This window comes from Pleurodeles waltl, chromosome 1_2, assembly GCF_031143425.1.
Source record: "Pleurodeles waltl isolate 20211129_DDA chromosome 1_2, aPleWal1.hap1.20221129, whole genome shotgun sequence".
In the NCBI taxonomy this organism is placed as follows: domain Eukaryota; kingdom Metazoa; phylum Chordata; class Amphibia; order Caudata; family Salamandridae; genus Pleurodeles; species Pleurodeles waltl.
The window spans coordinates 1,336,455,651-1,336,472,644 of NC_090437.1; the positions used below are offsets into that span (position 1 = coordinate 1,336,455,651).

Sequence of the window (16,994 nt, forward strand, 5' to 3'; positions counted from 1 at the left end):
ACCTTTTCACTTGCAGGTCATAGGTTTCACAGGCTGAGAGCCATGTTTTTGAAACAAAAGATTTCAGTCTGTTCATCTTGTCAGTTTACATTATAAGTAGTGTGAGGCCACATATCTGCTACTTTTCTTATGCGTGAGGAGGAGGGTGGAGTGCATTCCTGCAGCAAGTCCGTTTGAAAGACGGAAATCACAAACACCTGGTCTCATCCCACAGCAGCCTTGATCACTCAGCATCAAGTAACTCCCATTTGAAAGTAACTGAAGCACAGGGCGAATCAAATGGACAGGAATACCCTTCAAATAGCATGCTAAATTAGCGACGGACACATTGCATGCACTATGCAAGGCTGTCTGTTTACAAATCATGGGATGGCTTGTGGAAGTTTCACGTTCGCTACTGCTAAGAAAGACCTCACCGTTTGTAATCAAAGGACAGCACCCACACCTCATAGATGTAACTGTCTCCTAGCTGGTCAAATTTGCCTACTGAGGCAAACGGCAAAATCTTCTATGGGAACCCAAAGCAGAGAATGCACTTGGATCTTGGCTTTAAGGTGCTAGATTTTTGCCGAAAAAACAGTTGGAAATATCCAAGGTGGTTTTGTGTTCTTTGCGCATTATGATGTTCATTAGTGCTGTACTATGGGTTTTGTATGGCAAATGTGCGCGTGTCTGTTAAGGTAGACTATTCTATATGAATGGTCTGGCTTAGCTATGGAAAATGAAGAAGGGTTATTCATTGGGGATACACCAGGTTCAATTACTTCCTGGTAAGTTGTGAGAATTTCCCTCACTGGTGCTTTAGCTTCATGTTTAATGGGATATTGAGGTTGTATCTGAGTAGTGAATCTTATCTGAATAACATGGTATGGGAATTCCCTATCCTGACCCACATGGTTGCAGTACAGCCCTGGAGCCTGTACCAAAGCCCAGTCTGCAGAAAAGGCTTCCTTTACTGTGTCAGGAACAAGGACTCGAAGTCAAAATGACTGCTTCCCCTTGTGGGAGCGTATGGACAAATTCAGGTGGTCAATCTTTTTCTTACAATAGTATGTCATAACTTAGTGTTAATCTTCCCTACAAGCTTACTTTAACGGTGCGCTCAAGGTCTTCCTCAGTTTGAATTTTGTTTGTAAACACTATTGGATGGGGAGACAAGCCTGTTTGATGTTTCAACTTCTAGGAAGTTGTTCGAATCTTTGAGAGCTTCTGGATGCGACAGCAACTGACGAGCTACCGTGACCTCTGCTGCGCTGTGTAGCAGAGTTACTGCCCATGTCTGTCCTTCAGTAATGTTAATGTGTGGCATGTTTAGCAGAAATTGCTGCAACCTTTTTTCTTTTTGATTTGAGGTTTTTGTTGTGGGTTCTTCTCTTCCTTTTTCATGAAAATCTCTGAAGTGCTGACTCCTTTTTCGGTTTTATGTACTTCTTTTGGTGGTCTGACCAACCTCCTCTGTTTGTTGGGTGAGTACTGAAAGGAGCAAGATGGGTGAGTATCAGTTTACTTATGTCAGTTTTTAAAGTTTCACGATTTCTAAGATTGTATCTCTTTTCCTGAGGTCTCAAAATGCGGAGAGTCTCCTTTTCTTTGATTCATCTTTATTTTTCTTCTTGTATCAGTGATTTTTATAGAACCCTCTTGTGCATGCTTGGTATTATCCTTATTGGATTTACCTTGTAATTGTGGTTTACCTGATCTGGCTCCCAGACTATCCCAACCTGTACTGTCATGGGGTCATTTTAGCACGTTCCATTGGCACTCTTATTTTAGCCTAGGGCCTGCGGCTTGGGCCCTTTTACCCAGTTTTTCATTTATTCCCATTTATTATTTTAGCAAGGCTTCACTTCTAGCTGTGATATTTTTCAGCTGCTTTTGCACAGGCATTTGTTTCTTATGCACATTTCCATGTTGTACCCTGCTCAAGGTTGCACACGATAGCCTACTAGATATTGCCTGCCCAGGAGAACGAACTCAACCTTAAAGGTAAATGCCTTTTCATGCCAGGGCAGTTCTTAAACAATAAGTGTTATAAACAAAAAAAAACAAAAAACACACTGGCAAATTAGGTTAGAAGGGACATTCCAGCCAGCCGTCCTATGCTGTACCATGTTGTCTCAGCACTCCTGAACTTGGCCTCTTCGCTCCAGCGACTTTGGAGACCTGCAAGCGGACCACAGGCACCAACACCGTACCAATTACCCAGGTATTTGGGGTGTGGGGGGTGTCAGGGTTTCCCCCAGGGACTAGTACAGCAGATTAGGTGTAACACTGATATGCTCTCATAGCAGCTGGATGTGTATAATGGATCTTAGTGTATTATGCTTGGATGCTGGAACTTTTAATCTGTTTTACGCTGATGGTAACAATAATTGTTGTGTGTCATCTTCCTAATAATTGCACTACCTGCCTTTAGACACATGCAACTGAGAAAGGGGTAAGATCTGTGCTACCATGACTTCCCTAAGGAGTCTGTGTCCTACGTAAGGCTGCCACAAATTGCCTTTACTTTAGGTCTTGGTGAGGTGCTGCAAGCTAGCTGAAAAGGATTAGGCAGACAGCTGCCAGACACTGTAGGGCCGACTCAGTTGCCCACCTGTGGTGATGCTGCTGCCTGAAACAAGCAGTCTTATTATGGTAAGAGTCCTACAACCTGGTGCCACCTACATTGGTAAGGCACTAGTTAAATGGATCTCATGTGTATCTTGCATGCTAAAGTCACCCTAATAAAATTATAGAGACATCTGTGGTATCTGGAACACGGCCTCCTCAGCTAAATGGGTACTACCTTAGACTGTAGGTTGTTCAAGCTAGAACTTCAAAAGGATTTCCCTAGGTTGGTGTTCCTATCTCTGAACTGTCAGTTTAAATATGACGAACCTGCAATAGGTTGCAATTGCAGCTGACACACAACCACTCACAACACGTTTGTTAAATAATGGGTTAACTGATGAGGGCAGGGAAGTTGTGGTTGAGGCACACGATGTGTATAGAACTGAAATTGTCTATTCCTGGGTCACCTTTCCCGCAGAAGATCGAAGTACCAATGCATTTCACAATTACATTGTATCAAATGCTTCTCAACAATGGTTGAGAAATACCACTCTTTTCATGAACCCCAAAATTGGTTTGATGGTGCCCTACCGCACGTTAAACAGAATGTTAGTCTAGCTCTTTTCAGCAACGAATGTTCCATGTGGCCAGAATTGGCCACTTATACTCAACATTCTAATGTAGGAAAACTACAAGTAGCAGAAGTTCACCGCTCGTATAATGACTACACACAGTTATAGTTGAAATATATAGACACCTAATGCTATTTATAATGCAGACTTTGAATACCGCCCCAACGAGGGCTGCTCCCGTGCATCCGCGTTTGGCTATAGTAAGAATAAATCCCTCAATAGTGCATCACTTAAGGGCAAAGTGCCTTCCGAATGTGAAGACTCTGTTTTGGCTCACACAGAAAATAAGGATGCTGGGAAGAGTTTCCCCAAATGGGAACCCAATATAAACATAGAATTATCAGAATGTACTTACCTTTGTGAATGGTTCCCTCATGGACAACTCTGCCACTTTGGGTGCAGTATTTGCTGCACTCTATACTACTGTACACGGTACACCAACACTTGTGAATCTGAAGTGTTAAAACACATACAGGACAATTGAGGCAGCCCTAGCTCTGGATTTGGCGATGCAACTAATGGGCAGTTCTGCTACAGTATCCTCAATAATACTAAGTAGTTTAAAAGGGGGGGAAACAGTAGCGTTGGCAGTACGCCAATGGCTTATGCTTTCCTGCACAAGATCAGGAGTGCAAATTACCAAAGATTATTGCCGCGACTTATACTATCATAGGTCAGGATAGTCTCGGAGCCAGACCAGGTTAACCTCAGAGGGTAAATCCAGCAAGGATAATACAAAAAGTGCAGGAGGGTCCTAAAAAGACTTTGGAAAGAACAAGTCTAATAGACAACCAAAAACAGAGGAGAATCTCCACGTTTGGATACCTCCTGAGAAACATTACAGCCTTAGAAACAGGTATACTTTAAAAATTCCTTACAGATACCAATATACTGACAGTCGCCCATCTCGTTCCTTCCAGGACAAACCGGAATAAGAGGGCAATCAGAACACCGAAAGGAGTACCTTAAACAAAGAAGACTCACAACATGTCAAGTCTCTATATCAAAAAACAAGAATAGAAGCAACCACAACAAAAGTACCAATTCAAAAAGAATAAAGTTGTGCATTCACGGCAAAAAAATGGCACACATATTCAGAACATTACTGAAGAACAGGATATGGGCAGTTACTCTGCTCAACTGCGCGGCAGAGGTCATATGTCGCCAGAGATTCTAGATGTGAAACAGACTAACTACTTTTCAAAACGGCAGACAGGCGTGCCTCCCCATCGAATAGAGTTTACAAACTAAACATTCCAATTGAGAGAGACATAAAGCACAGTAAAAGAGTTACATTTTGGGGAAGATTAACTTAGTTATGACACCCTCCTGGCAGAACGATTGACCACCTGAATTTGTCCATAATGTCATTTTGCCGCCTTTCTCAGTTCTTGTTCCGGATGCACTAAAGGAAGCCTATGCCGTAGAGTGGGCATGGGCACAGGTTCCAGCTCTGTAGTCTAACCATGTGGGATGGGATAGGGAATCCCCTTGCCTCATCATACCAATAGGACCAACCCCACAGGTTCAACTCATTCCCCATTAAACATGAGGGCAAAGCAGTAGTAAGCGAGATACTCAATGTAAGAACCAGGGAGTAATTCAACCCTGTTCATCACCAATGGATAACTTTGTTCCCTGTAGCTAAGCCGGACCATTCTTATAGAATAGTCTTAGATTACAGACACCTTAATAGCCACACACACATTTGCAATAAAAAATGCACATAGCACAGCATTTATTAAAAATTTGGTGCACAAAAAATATAAAACCTTCGATATTTCAAACATTTTTTTTTTCTGCCAAAATCTGTCAGATTTGATTGCCTTCAGTGCCTTGGCTCTCAAAAGAAATGTTGCCAACTCCCTCATGGGTATAAGAGCAGTCCAGGACTGTTCTCAGCCAGTGTAACATCAATATTACATGATATTGATCCTGAGGCATTGTCTTGCGTAGATATCTACCTTACAGATGATGACCTCAGAACACACTTGGTCTGGGTGGACCGCATTGTTGTGCGATTCGCCAAATTTAGCTACAAATTTAATTTCAAGAAAACAGAAATTGCTCTCCTGAGTGTCCGATCAGATAAGGGAAAGAGCCTGGCACCCCACTTTGTAGAAAAATGCATGCAACTACAACCTCCAAATACCATCAAAGCTACTGTCATTGCTGGGTTAAAAAAACAACTTTGCAGAACTTGCATCCTAGAATATGCACAACGCATAAAAGCACTATGACTTTGTAGGAGGCTGGACTGGCTTGTAGTGAGTACCTAGGGGTACTTGCACCTTGCACCAGGCCCAGTTATCCCTTATTAGTGTATAGGGTGTCTAGCAGCTTAGGCTGATAGATAATGGTAGCTTAGCAGAGCAGCTTAGGCTGAACTAGGAGACGAGTGAAGCTCCTACAGTACCACTTAGTGTCATATGCACAATATCATAAGAAAACACAATACACAGTTATACTAAAAATAAAGGTACTTTATTTTTATGACAATATGCCAAAGTATCTTAGAGTGTACCCTCAGTGAGAGGATAGGAAATATACACAAGATATATATACACAATAGCAAAAATATGCAGTATAGTCTTAGAAAACAGTGCAAACAATGTATAGTTACGATAGGATGCAATGGGGGCACATAGGGATAGGGGCAACACAAACCATATACTCCAAAAGTGGAATGCGAACCACGAATGGACCCCAAACCTATGTGACCTTGTAGAGGGTTGCTGGGACTATTAGAAAATAGTGAGGGTTAGAAAAATAGCCCACCCCAAGACCCTGAAAAGTGAGTGCAAAGTGCACTAAAGTTCCCCAAAGGACAAAGAGGTCGTGATAGGGGAATAAGGCAGGAAAGACACAAACCAACAGTGCAACAACGCTAGATTTCCAATCTGGGGTACCTGTGGAACAAGGGGACCAAGTCCAAAAGTCACAAGCAAGTCGGAGATGGGCAGATGCCCAGGAAATGCCAGCTGCGGGTGCAAAGAAGCTTCTACTGGACAGAAGAAGCTGCGGTTGCTGCAGGAACGCAAAGGGCTAGAGACTTCCCCTTTGGAGGACGGATCCCTCTTGCCTTGTAGAGTCGTGCAGAAGTGTTTTCCCGCCGAAAGAACGCCAGCAATCCTTGCTAGCTGCAAATCGTGCGGTTAGCGTTTTTGGACGCTGCTGTGGCCCAGGAGGGACCAGGAGGTCGCAAATTGGACCAGGAGGTAGAGGGGACGTCGAGCAAGACAAGGAGCCCTCTTAGCAGCAGGTAGCGCCCGGAGAAGTGCCAGAAACAGGCACTACGAGGATGCGTGAAACAGTGCTCACCCGAAGTTACACAAAGGAGTCCCACGTCGCCGGAGACCAACTTAGAAAGTCGTGCAATGCAGGTGAGAGTGCCGTGGACCCAGGCTTGGCTGTGCACAAAGGATTTCCGCCGGAAGTGCACAGGGGCCGGAGTAGCTGCAAAAGTCGCGGTTCCCAGCAATGCAGTCTAGCGAGGTGAGGCAAGGACTTACCTCCACCAAACTTGGACTGAAGAGTCACTGGACTGAAGAGTCACTGGACTGTGGGAGTCACTTGGACAGAGTTGCTGGATTCGAGGGACCTCGCTCGTCGTGCTGAGAGGAGACCCAAGGGACCGGTAATGCAGCTTTTTGGTGCCTGTGGTTGCAGGGGGACGATTCCGTCGACCCACGGAAGATTTCTTCGGAGCTTCTAGTGCAGAGAGGAGGCAGACTACCCCCACAGCATGCACCACCAGGAAAACAGTCAAAGGCGGCAGGATCAGCGTTACAGAGTTGCAGTAGTCGTCTTAGCTACTATGTTGCAGTTTTGCAGGCTTCCAGCGCGCTCAGCAGTCAATTCCTTGGCAGAAGGTGAAGAGAGAGATGCAGACGAACTTGGATGAGCTCTTGCATTCGTTATCTAAGGAATCCCAAGAGACAGAGACCCTAAATAGCCAGAAAAGAGGGTTTGGCTACCTAGGAGAGAGGATAGGCTAGCAACACCTGAAGGAGCCTATCACAAGGAGTCTCTGACGTCACCTGGTGGCACTGGCCACTCGGAGCAGTCCAGTGTGCCAGCAGCACCTCGGTTTCCAAGATGGCAGAGCTCTGGAGCACACTGGAGGAGCTCTGGGCACCTCCCAGGGGAGGTACAGGTCAGGGGAGTGGTCACTCCCCTTTCCTTTGTCCAGTTTCGCACCAGAGCAGGGCTAAGGGGTCCCCTGAACCGGTGTAGACTGGCTTGTGCAGATTTGGGCACATCTGTGCCCAAGAAAGCATCTCCAGAGGCTGGGGGAGGCTACTCCTCCCCTGCCTTCACACCATTTTCCAAAGGGAGAGGGTGTAACACCCTCTCTCAGAGGAAGTCCTTTGTTCTGCGATCCTGGGCCAGGCCTGGGTGGACCCCAGGAGGGCAGATGCCTGTCTGAGGGGTTGGCAGCAGCTGCAGTGAAACCCCAGGAAAGGCAGTTTGGCAGTACCAGGGTCTGTGCTACAGACCACTGGGATCATGGGATTGTGCCAACTATGCCAGGATGGTATAGAGGGGGCAATTCCATGATCATAGACATATTACATGGCCATATTCGGAGTTACCATTGTGAAGCTACATATAGGTAGTGACCTATATGTAGTGCACGCGTGTAATGGTGTCCCCGCACTCACAAAGTCTGGGGAATTGGCCCTGAACAATGTGGGGGCACCTTGGCTAGTGCCAGGGTGCCCACACACTAAGTAAGTTAGCACCCAACCTTTACCAGGTAAAGGTTAGACATATAGGTGACTTATAAGTTACTTAAGTGCAGTGTAAAATGGCTGTGAAATAACGTGGACGTTATTTCACTCAGGCTGCAGTGGCAGGCCTGTGTAAGGATTGTCAGAGCTCCCTATGGGTGGCAAAAGAAATGCTGCAGCCCATAGGGATCTCCTGGAACCCCAATACCCTGGGTACCTCAGTACCATATACTAGGGAATTATAAGGGTGTTCCAGTAAGCCAATGTAAATTGGTAAAATTGGTCACTAGCCTGTTAGTGACAATTTGAAAGTAATGAGAGAGCATAACCACTGAGGTTCTGGTTAGCAGAGCCTCAGTAACCAGTTAGGCACAACACAGGTAACGCATACATATAGGCCACAAACTTATGAGCACTGGGGTCCTGGCTAGCAGGGTCCCAGTGACACATAACAAACATACTGAAAACATAGGGTTTTCACTATGAGCACTGGGCCCTGGCTAGCAGGATCCCAGTGAGACAGTGAAAACACCCTGACATACACTCACAAACAGGCCAAAAGTGGGTGTAACAAGGCTAGAAAGAGGCTACTTTCTCACAGACTTCATCCAGATTTCCCAAGCAAAGATCAGACTCCTGAACATACACACTGAGACATGCTTAAAGCACAACACCTACACACAAGTGATGACAAAGGAAACTGTCTTCAGGGTATTTCCTGGTGCAGTCGGGTTCATCTATGTAACATTCAGACATTCAGTGAAGGTGACACCCCACCCATAGCATACAAATTGCATCTCTTCTCTAATGCTGAAGAGCATTTTGCACCCACAGAAAATATACTGACTGCTGTTCAGATGGCAGTCATAAACCGTTTGCCCAGGGCAAACGAATCATAATTACCCCAATACCAGCCCTTGGGGCAGTTACCAAAGCTAGTGTACCAAACAAAGTATTACCTCCATGTTGCATTGAATGGGCAATGTCTCTGGTCACTGATGTTTGTTTTTGATCCACAACTCCAGACACAAGAATTCCTCAATTATGAACTGGAGTACTCAGTGTCGGCTAACATCATGCCTCGAAGTATATAGAGCGATCATCTTTAGTGATGGCTCAGCCCAACCACCTCTAGGTAGGAAACATCAATACTCTGCTGTCTGCGCAGCTGTTAGTGGGGTAATGTGAGATAAATTCCTCCCTCAACATACCTACACGCAGACCCTAGGACTGCACAGCACACCTTGCAGAGCTAAAGGGCTTGCCATCAGCGAAAGCCTTCACTGCAGCCAGTGTTTCATCATCCAGTCTTGTATGAAAATGAACAATTGCAGCAACAGAGGCTGTGACCACCGCAGATTTGGCAGCTTTATCAGCCAATGTGTTTCCTGCAACTTGTTTTCCAACCCGTTGATGACCCAGTGTATGCACTACATGAGTCTTTGGTAGCTTGTCTTTAAGTATGCTACCCGCCCTCACAAGAATGTGTGTTGATAGTGTTCCCTTAAGAATCTCTGAACCCGTTTTGGTGCGAGTAGTGTAAATATTTAAGGACTGGGCACAGTTGTATGAATCACAATGTAGAAAGTTCAGGATCCTGCTACAGTGCTAGTAAGACAGCCTTAGCTTTGACTATATTGGTAATTCTGTGGGACCATGACTATATTTAGTTTTGACATTTGGCTATGATTTATAAAACACGCTGGCAAATTAAGTTAGAGGGGACATTCCAGCCATCCATACTAGGCTGTACCATGACGTTGCAGCACTGCTGAACTTGACCTCTTCGCTCCAGCCACTTGGGAGGACTGCCAGCAGACAACCGGCACCAACCCCCCTGCTAATTACCAGTTATGGGGGGAGTCGGGTTTTCCCCCAGGACTAGTATGGGCAGATAAGGGCAAACACTACTATGCTCTTATTTAGAAGCTGGAGGTGTAGGTATTGATCTTAGTTTATTATTGTGCTAAGATGCTGGGACATCTGTTTTATGCTAATGGCAACAATACAAACTGTCTTGTTTCATCTTCCTAATAATTGCAGTATATGCCTTTTTACATAGAATAGTTACTTTAAACTATATTGAACTTTGTCATGCATCTTTGTCTTGCATGTATGAGATGTATGTAACCGTGAGAAAGGGGGTAAGACCTGTGCTACCGCAGCTTCCTTGAGCAGTCAGTGTCATGTGTCAGGCTGCCACAAATCACCTTTAGTTTAGGTCTCGGTGAGGTGCTGCTAGCTAGCCAATGAGGTTAAGCCAACAGCTGCCAGACGGTGTGGGGCTGACTCAGTCGCCCACACATAGTGGTGCTGCTGCCCAGAACCAGCAGTCTTATTACGTTGAGTCCTACGACCATACTAGTATAGGTTTTGTCAATCTTTGGTAGCTCCTGTTCCTGATCTTGTTGAACATCTCCGAGCAGCTGACGTACTGCCAGTGCTATTGCTTCCCTTTAATATTGTGTAATATAATATAAATGACTGGCAAAATTGCCCATTGTTTTCATTCCGAAATCCAGGGCAGGGGCAGCCCCATACTAACCTTGAATTTGTTAACACTTCTGGAAGATCCGCAAATGTTGGTGTACCATGTGTTGTAGTGTAAGTGGCACAGCTATCTACTGAGGACACCATCTCAAAGGGCAAGCACCTGTGAGAATTCTATGTTTATCTTGGGGTCCCATATGGGGAAGCACTGCTTCCAAAGTCCTAGCAAGAACGGGATTTCTTCAGGTTTTGTGGGAAACTTACCCATTATTGAATGCAGTCACAGGATTTATCCCAGTTGTAGCCGAATGTGGTCCTGCTGGATCAGTCCTCGCTGGTGGGGGGGGCTAGAGTTGCTGCGGTGGGTCGGTCCGTCTATGGAGCTTTTTTCCAGAAGTTCTCCAAACTTTGCTTCTGGATCTTCTCTCAGATGTTTTTTTTAAGGTTCTTTTCACGTCCACAGTTCACCTCAAGGTTCCAGAACCTCTGAGATGCTCCTTCAGGGTGCAGATTACAACTCCCAGAATGCACCTGGTGCAAAATCCTTTTTGGCCACTGGACAGTAGTCAGCTGGTTGGTTTCTTCCAGAGTTGATGCAGGGGACTCTGGTTAGCAAGTTTTCACCTGTGTAGCAAACAGGGAGTCTCTCCTTGAACCAGTTGAAGCCAGGCAAAGACCTTCTTGTGGTGATGCCCAATTGTGCAGCTGGTGGAGTCCTCCGGAGTGCAGTGTCCAGGTGCAGGCCAGGGGTGCAGCAGGTCAGTCCTTTTGTAGTTCTTTCGTGTTGGAATCTAATAGGGATCTGGTAGGGAACTGAGGTGTGGGTGCAGGTCTGCCAGTTTTATCCTTGCTCCTGGGTGAAAAACGGGGGGGGTGGGGGGGGGTGGTCCTGGTTCTCCAATCAGGGGCAGGGTCCTTTCCCCTGTGATGACCACTTCCTGGGAAGTGTGGCAAAAATCAATCCCAAGGAGCAGCATTCCTCAAAAATTAATTATGGCGGAAAGTGATTTTTGGAGGTTACATCTGGCTGAGCCCACCAAAAATCCTAAACATATCCCTCTTCTGCCCTCCTGATCTAATCAAGGGGGCACCTAATTGTCTGGGTTTGCAGGATGTGAGGGTGTTACTGGGTTGCTCCAAATGTCCTTCCCTGCCTTTGAAGACCAGTTTGGCAGCCCTCCCCAGGCACATCTTTGTGTTGAGCCAGGCCAATTCACACCTCAAGGCAGCCTGGCCAGGCTGCCAGAGGCTGGCCAATCAGAGCAAAGCAGCAAAAACACTGCAGGGCTGAAGATGGCAACTTTTCAGGTAAAGTTTAAAACTCCTTACCTGAACAAGTTATATTAAATCCAACAGCTGGAAGTTGTGGTATTTATTATAACAATTTGATACCAAACTTGTGGTATCTGTTACTTCGCCACGAGCACATCTCTGCCCACCTCAGATCCTTACACTGGCTGCCCATCAACAAAAGGATCATCTTCAAAATCTCAATCCATGCACACAAAACCCTCCACGACACCAGACCTGCCTACTTTAAAGAACAAATCAACTTCCACATCCCAACTCGCCAGCTCCGCTTCGCTGACCTCACCCTCTCAGTGGTCCAACGCACCACCACCAGCGGCAGATCCTTCTACATCACTGCCAAAACGTGGAACTCCCTCCCCACCAACCTACGCAGGATCTCCTAACTTTCAGAAAACGCCTCAAAACTTGGCTCTTTGAACAGTAACACCCCCCAGCCCCACCCACAGGACCTTGAGACCCCATCAGGTGAGTAGCGCGCTTAAGAAGTTTGATTGGAAAGCAAGCTGTGCTAAAATATAAAATTAATAAAATGTTAATGCATGTAAAAGGGCACAGGCTGTGGGCTTAGAGCTAAAATAACAGTGCCCAATCTAGGGTCTTAAATGTACCGACAACACTCCCTTTGACTAACATTAGTTTACCTTCTATTTTGTGTTAACGTTTGATTGGGAACATGAATTGAATTGTAATTTCATATAATCTTTAATGGTTAATTCCGATGTCAAGTATCAGATCTGAAAATGCCCCTTTTAGAATGTTTGCTTTTTCTTGTCCCACCCATATTGCTGTTATACTAGATGTGTTTGGTCATTCAGCTTCAGGCTGTGCACTGTTCAATTATTCGCCATAAGATGCAAGGTTCTGCACATAATGTGCATGATGGTGAGGATTGGTTGCTCTGAATAAGGCTCTGGAGGAATAAAGTCTGCAACATCAGCGTCCCTGGGCTGAGGCAACTGACAGCCCAGAGATGCCGATTCCATAAAGCTGTTGGATGGGGAGCTATTACAGCCAGACACCCATAATATATATCCACTAGGCCGAGGACTTTTTCGTCTAGTTCGAATGTTCTGTGGAACTCCCCACTGCTGACAAAAATAACTGACTTTCAGAGGCTGTTCCGAGGAACTGGGGAGTGGGGACTTCTCCAGTATTGGGGTATCTTTCATAGATTCACATGCTTGAATCATTTCCAATTGTCAAAGTGGGAGTCCCACGGTACATAGAAAGCAGTAGGGAACATTTAATCATTTTAATTTTTTCATTGTAGGTGGCAAAAATACATTCACTTTCCTAGCTTATTAGCTTCATTTGGAAAGGCCCAGAGTTCAGCCAGTCAGGCAAGACCACCCCTTTAAAACCAGAGGCTCAGTCTCGCGGATTTTCTACCACACGTCATGTGTAAGGGAGTCTCCCTGAGCTCTGCTCAGTTTACCTTCTCTTCAGGATATATTACCCAGATATTTAATTCCTAACTTTAGCTGTACTTAGTCATCATGTCTACAGCTAAGAAAGGTTTATTTAGACCTTGCAGCACCTGTGGGAAGCGAAGGCTTCATTGTGAAGACCCTCACAAGGACTGTATCTATTGTCTTCATCCAGAACATATGTGAAGGACTGCAAGATCTACAGAACATTTCCTGTCAAGAGTCTCGGAGAGAAGCCAGACTCCTTCTTTGGCTCCAAAAACGTAAGTCCAGAGAGTCTTTCTGATGAGGAAGACAGTGATATTTCAGTGGCCTCAAAGAAGTCCGTGGAGAGTTCCTCTCCCAGAACCAGTGTGTCAGCCAAGAGGCTGCATGCATTCAAAGAAAGAGCTGATGAACATCCCTCAACTTCTAGGGAACATGGTGGTAAGGTTCGTTCTGAGCTACCACCTCAAATAAGATAAAGCATCAATGTCCCTACCACTATCTGCATCGAAGATCTCCACATCGACGAGTGCATCGTGGACGGCAGGCTTCACTTCAGTGACTTTTACAGCTCCATCGTCGCCTATGATGACTTCATCACCGTTATCTGCTACAACTATAATGTCGGTGAGTTTAAAGTATGGTCCCTCAGCTGCTCAAACGATCCATTTCAAAGACTGACGGAGAAAAAGGTGAGGCCTCTATCGTCGACGCTTGCACCGTCGACATCCGTGCCTGCGGGTAAGCTCCAAAGATCATCGTCGACGATGGTTCCACTGACTGCAGTGTCGACGACTGTTAGAAATGGGGTTTTTGGTTGGCAGTCAGGTTGCCCTCTGTCCAAGCAAGAACCCTCACTCTAGTCAGGGTAAGTCACACACAATCCAAAATCAGCCTGTGCTCATCCTCCGGTAGCTTGGCACGAGCAGTCAGGCTTAACTTAGAAGGCAATGTGTAAAGCATTTGTGCAATAAATCATACAACACCATAGCATAACACCACAAAAATACACCACAGTGTTTAGAAAAATATATAATATTTATCTGGGTATCTTCAGGTCAAAACGATCAAAGTTGCAATACGAATTTGTAAAGAGATCACTGAAGAGTGATATAAAGTGTCTTAAGTCTTTAGAAAGTAAACAGTCTCTTTCAAACACAAGGTACCTGGTGAAAAATCTCCTCAGAGGGCCACAGGAGAAGAGGTACGTGGAAAACTGGTGTGTGCGTCGATTTCTCCTCAGCACACACGGACTTGCGTTGTTTTCCACGCGGGGAGTCGTGCGTCGTTTTCCGGTGCACGGACAGTCTCTTACTGTGGTTTGCGGGGAGTACCAGATGTCCCGGGTCTGTGCGTGGATTTTCCTGCTTGTTTTCCGGCTGCGTGCCGTTCTGCGGGGCTGCGCGTCGAAGTTTCGATCTCACGCAGGTGTCGCGTCGATTTCTCCTGCGGAGTCGGGCGGCGTTGTCCTTGCGAGGCCGTGCGTCAAAGTTTCGGTCGTCCCGAAGGCGTCGCATTGATCAGCGTCGGTGTGCAGCGTTTTTCTTGCCGCGGAACAAGCTGTGCGTCAAAGTTCGGCGCACGGAGCGTCCAAGAGGGAGAGAGAAGTCTTTTTGGTCCTGAGACTTCAGGGAACAGGAGGCAAGCTCTATCCAAGCCCTTGGAGAGCACTTTTACAGCCAAACAAGAGTTCAGCAAGGCAGCAGTCCTTTGTAGAAAAGCAGACAGGTGAGTCCTTTGAGCAGCCAGGCAGTTCTTCTTGGCAGGATGTAGTTTCTGGTTCAGGTTTCTTCTCCAGCAAGTGTCTGATGAGGTAGGGCAGAGGCCCTGTTTTATACTAAGTTGTGCCTTTGAAGTGGGGTGACTTCAAAGAGTGTCTAAGAAATGCACCAAGCCCCCTTTCAGTTCAATCCTGTCTGCCAGAGTCCCAGTAGGGGGTGTGGCAGTCCTTTGTGTGAGGGCAGGCCCTCCACCCTCCCAGCCCAGGAAGACCCATTCAAAATGCAGATGTATGCAAGTGAGGCTGAGTACCCTGTGTTTAGGGTGTGTCTGAGTGAATGCACAAGGAGCTGTCAACTAAACCTAGCCAGACGTGGATTGAAGGGCACAACAAGGTTTTAGTGCAAAGAAATGCTCCCTTTCTAAAAGTGGCATTTCTAGATTAGTAATATTAAATCCGACTTCACCAGTCAGCAGGATTTTATATTACCATTCTGGCCATGCTAAATATGACCTTCCTGCTCCTTTCAGATCAGCAGCTGCCACTTCAACAATGTATGAGAGCAGCCCCAATGTTAGCCTATGAAGGGAGCAGGCCTCACAGTAGTGTAAAAACGAATTTAGGAGTTTTACACTACCAGGACATATAACCACACAAGTACATGTCCTGCCTTTTACCCACACAGCACCCTGCTCTAGGGGTTACCTAGGGCACACATTAGGGGTGACTTATGTATAGAAAAAGGGGAGTTCTAGGCTTGGCAAGTACCTTTAAATGCCAAGTCGAAGTGGCAGTGAAACTGCACACACAGGCCTTGCAATGGCAGGCCTGAGACAAGGTTAAGGGGCTACTGAGGTGGGTGGCACAACCAGTGCTGCAGGCCCACTAGTAGCATTTAATCTACCTGCCCTAGGCACATGTAGTGCACTCTACCAGGGACTTACAAGTAAATTAAATAGTCAATCATGGATAAACCAATCAGTAGTACAATTTACACAGAGAGCATATGCACTTTAGCACTGGTTAGCAGTGGTAAAGTGCCCAGAGGTCAAAAGCCAACAACAACAGGTCAGAAAAAAATAGGAGGAAGGAGGCAAAAAGTTTGGGGATGTCCCTGTCAAGCCAGGTCCAACACGACGGCATGAAAATCTACTTCGCCAAGATCGACCACACAGTCGACAGCTCAAATTTAAGTCTACAACCAAGGAATCTGAAGAATCTTCTTTTTTGCCTTTAAGGATTCTGGCAATAAAATGGAAATCCAGTCACCAAACTCTTTTGCCTTCCCATATGTCACCTAGTAAGGTGTTGCCAGCACCTCCACACGATCTGTTTGACGACTATGGTCTTTTCCCAGTGGCACGTAGCCCTTCAGACTTGCGTATAAAATGTCAGGAGGAAGATTATGAGGCAGAGTGAACAGGTGTATCTAGGACACTCCTTACAGGAGCAGAAGCAAACAGGAGCTCAGGAGTTGCAGCAGGAACAAACAAGCCAGATGCCAGTGTCATCGATTGCCAACCTTCAGCACATGATGCAAGATTATGCTAGGTTTCCTACACCTGGCTCAGCCACTCCGGTGCATTCTCCACCACTGAGCCCTCCCAGTCAACCATCCAAGTCTATAGGGCCTATCCCAGTCCCGTCATTGGGTCAGGATAACGATCCGCCCTCATTGGATGACAAACAAGAAGAGGGCGAAATACAGGACTCTGAATCGCTTCTCCTGGAATGGGATGATTATTAAACTCAGACACCATCCCCTTCTACACCACCACTGGTTGATTCTCCGCCGCAAGACATCAGTGGCTTCCATTGTGTGATGGAGAGAGTGGCAAAGAGATTTCAACTGCCAGAGAGAAAACCACGGCACATCGCAGATGTGTGAAGTTTAACTTTATTCAACTATAATGTCTCTGGATGAAAAAGACTTCTGGCCCAATAGAACATCTTGGGCACAGTATCAGATGGTAAGTACAGTTCTCATGTTCGGAAAAACAACTGCCGATGCTTGTTTCGTCAAGGTTGACTTTTTCCAGGCTCCAAAGCATGGAAGTGTCCAAAAGTGTTCCAAAATTCCAATGTTCGCTAATAGATTAAAGCGATGATATGTTGAGTGATGTACGCAGTAGCTGAAACCATG

At 46.0% G+C, this 16,994-nt stretch overlaps 1 protein-coding gene across 3 annotated transcripts in view; it reads left to right on the forward strand.

Annotated features, from left to right (window-relative positions):
* LOC138251924 (long-chain-fatty-acid--CoA ligase ACSBG2-like) overlaps positions 1–16,994 on the forward strand; it is a 411,952-nt gene that overhangs the window by 112,820 nt on the left and 282,138 nt on the right. The gene's annotated exons all lie outside the window — the stretch shown is intronic.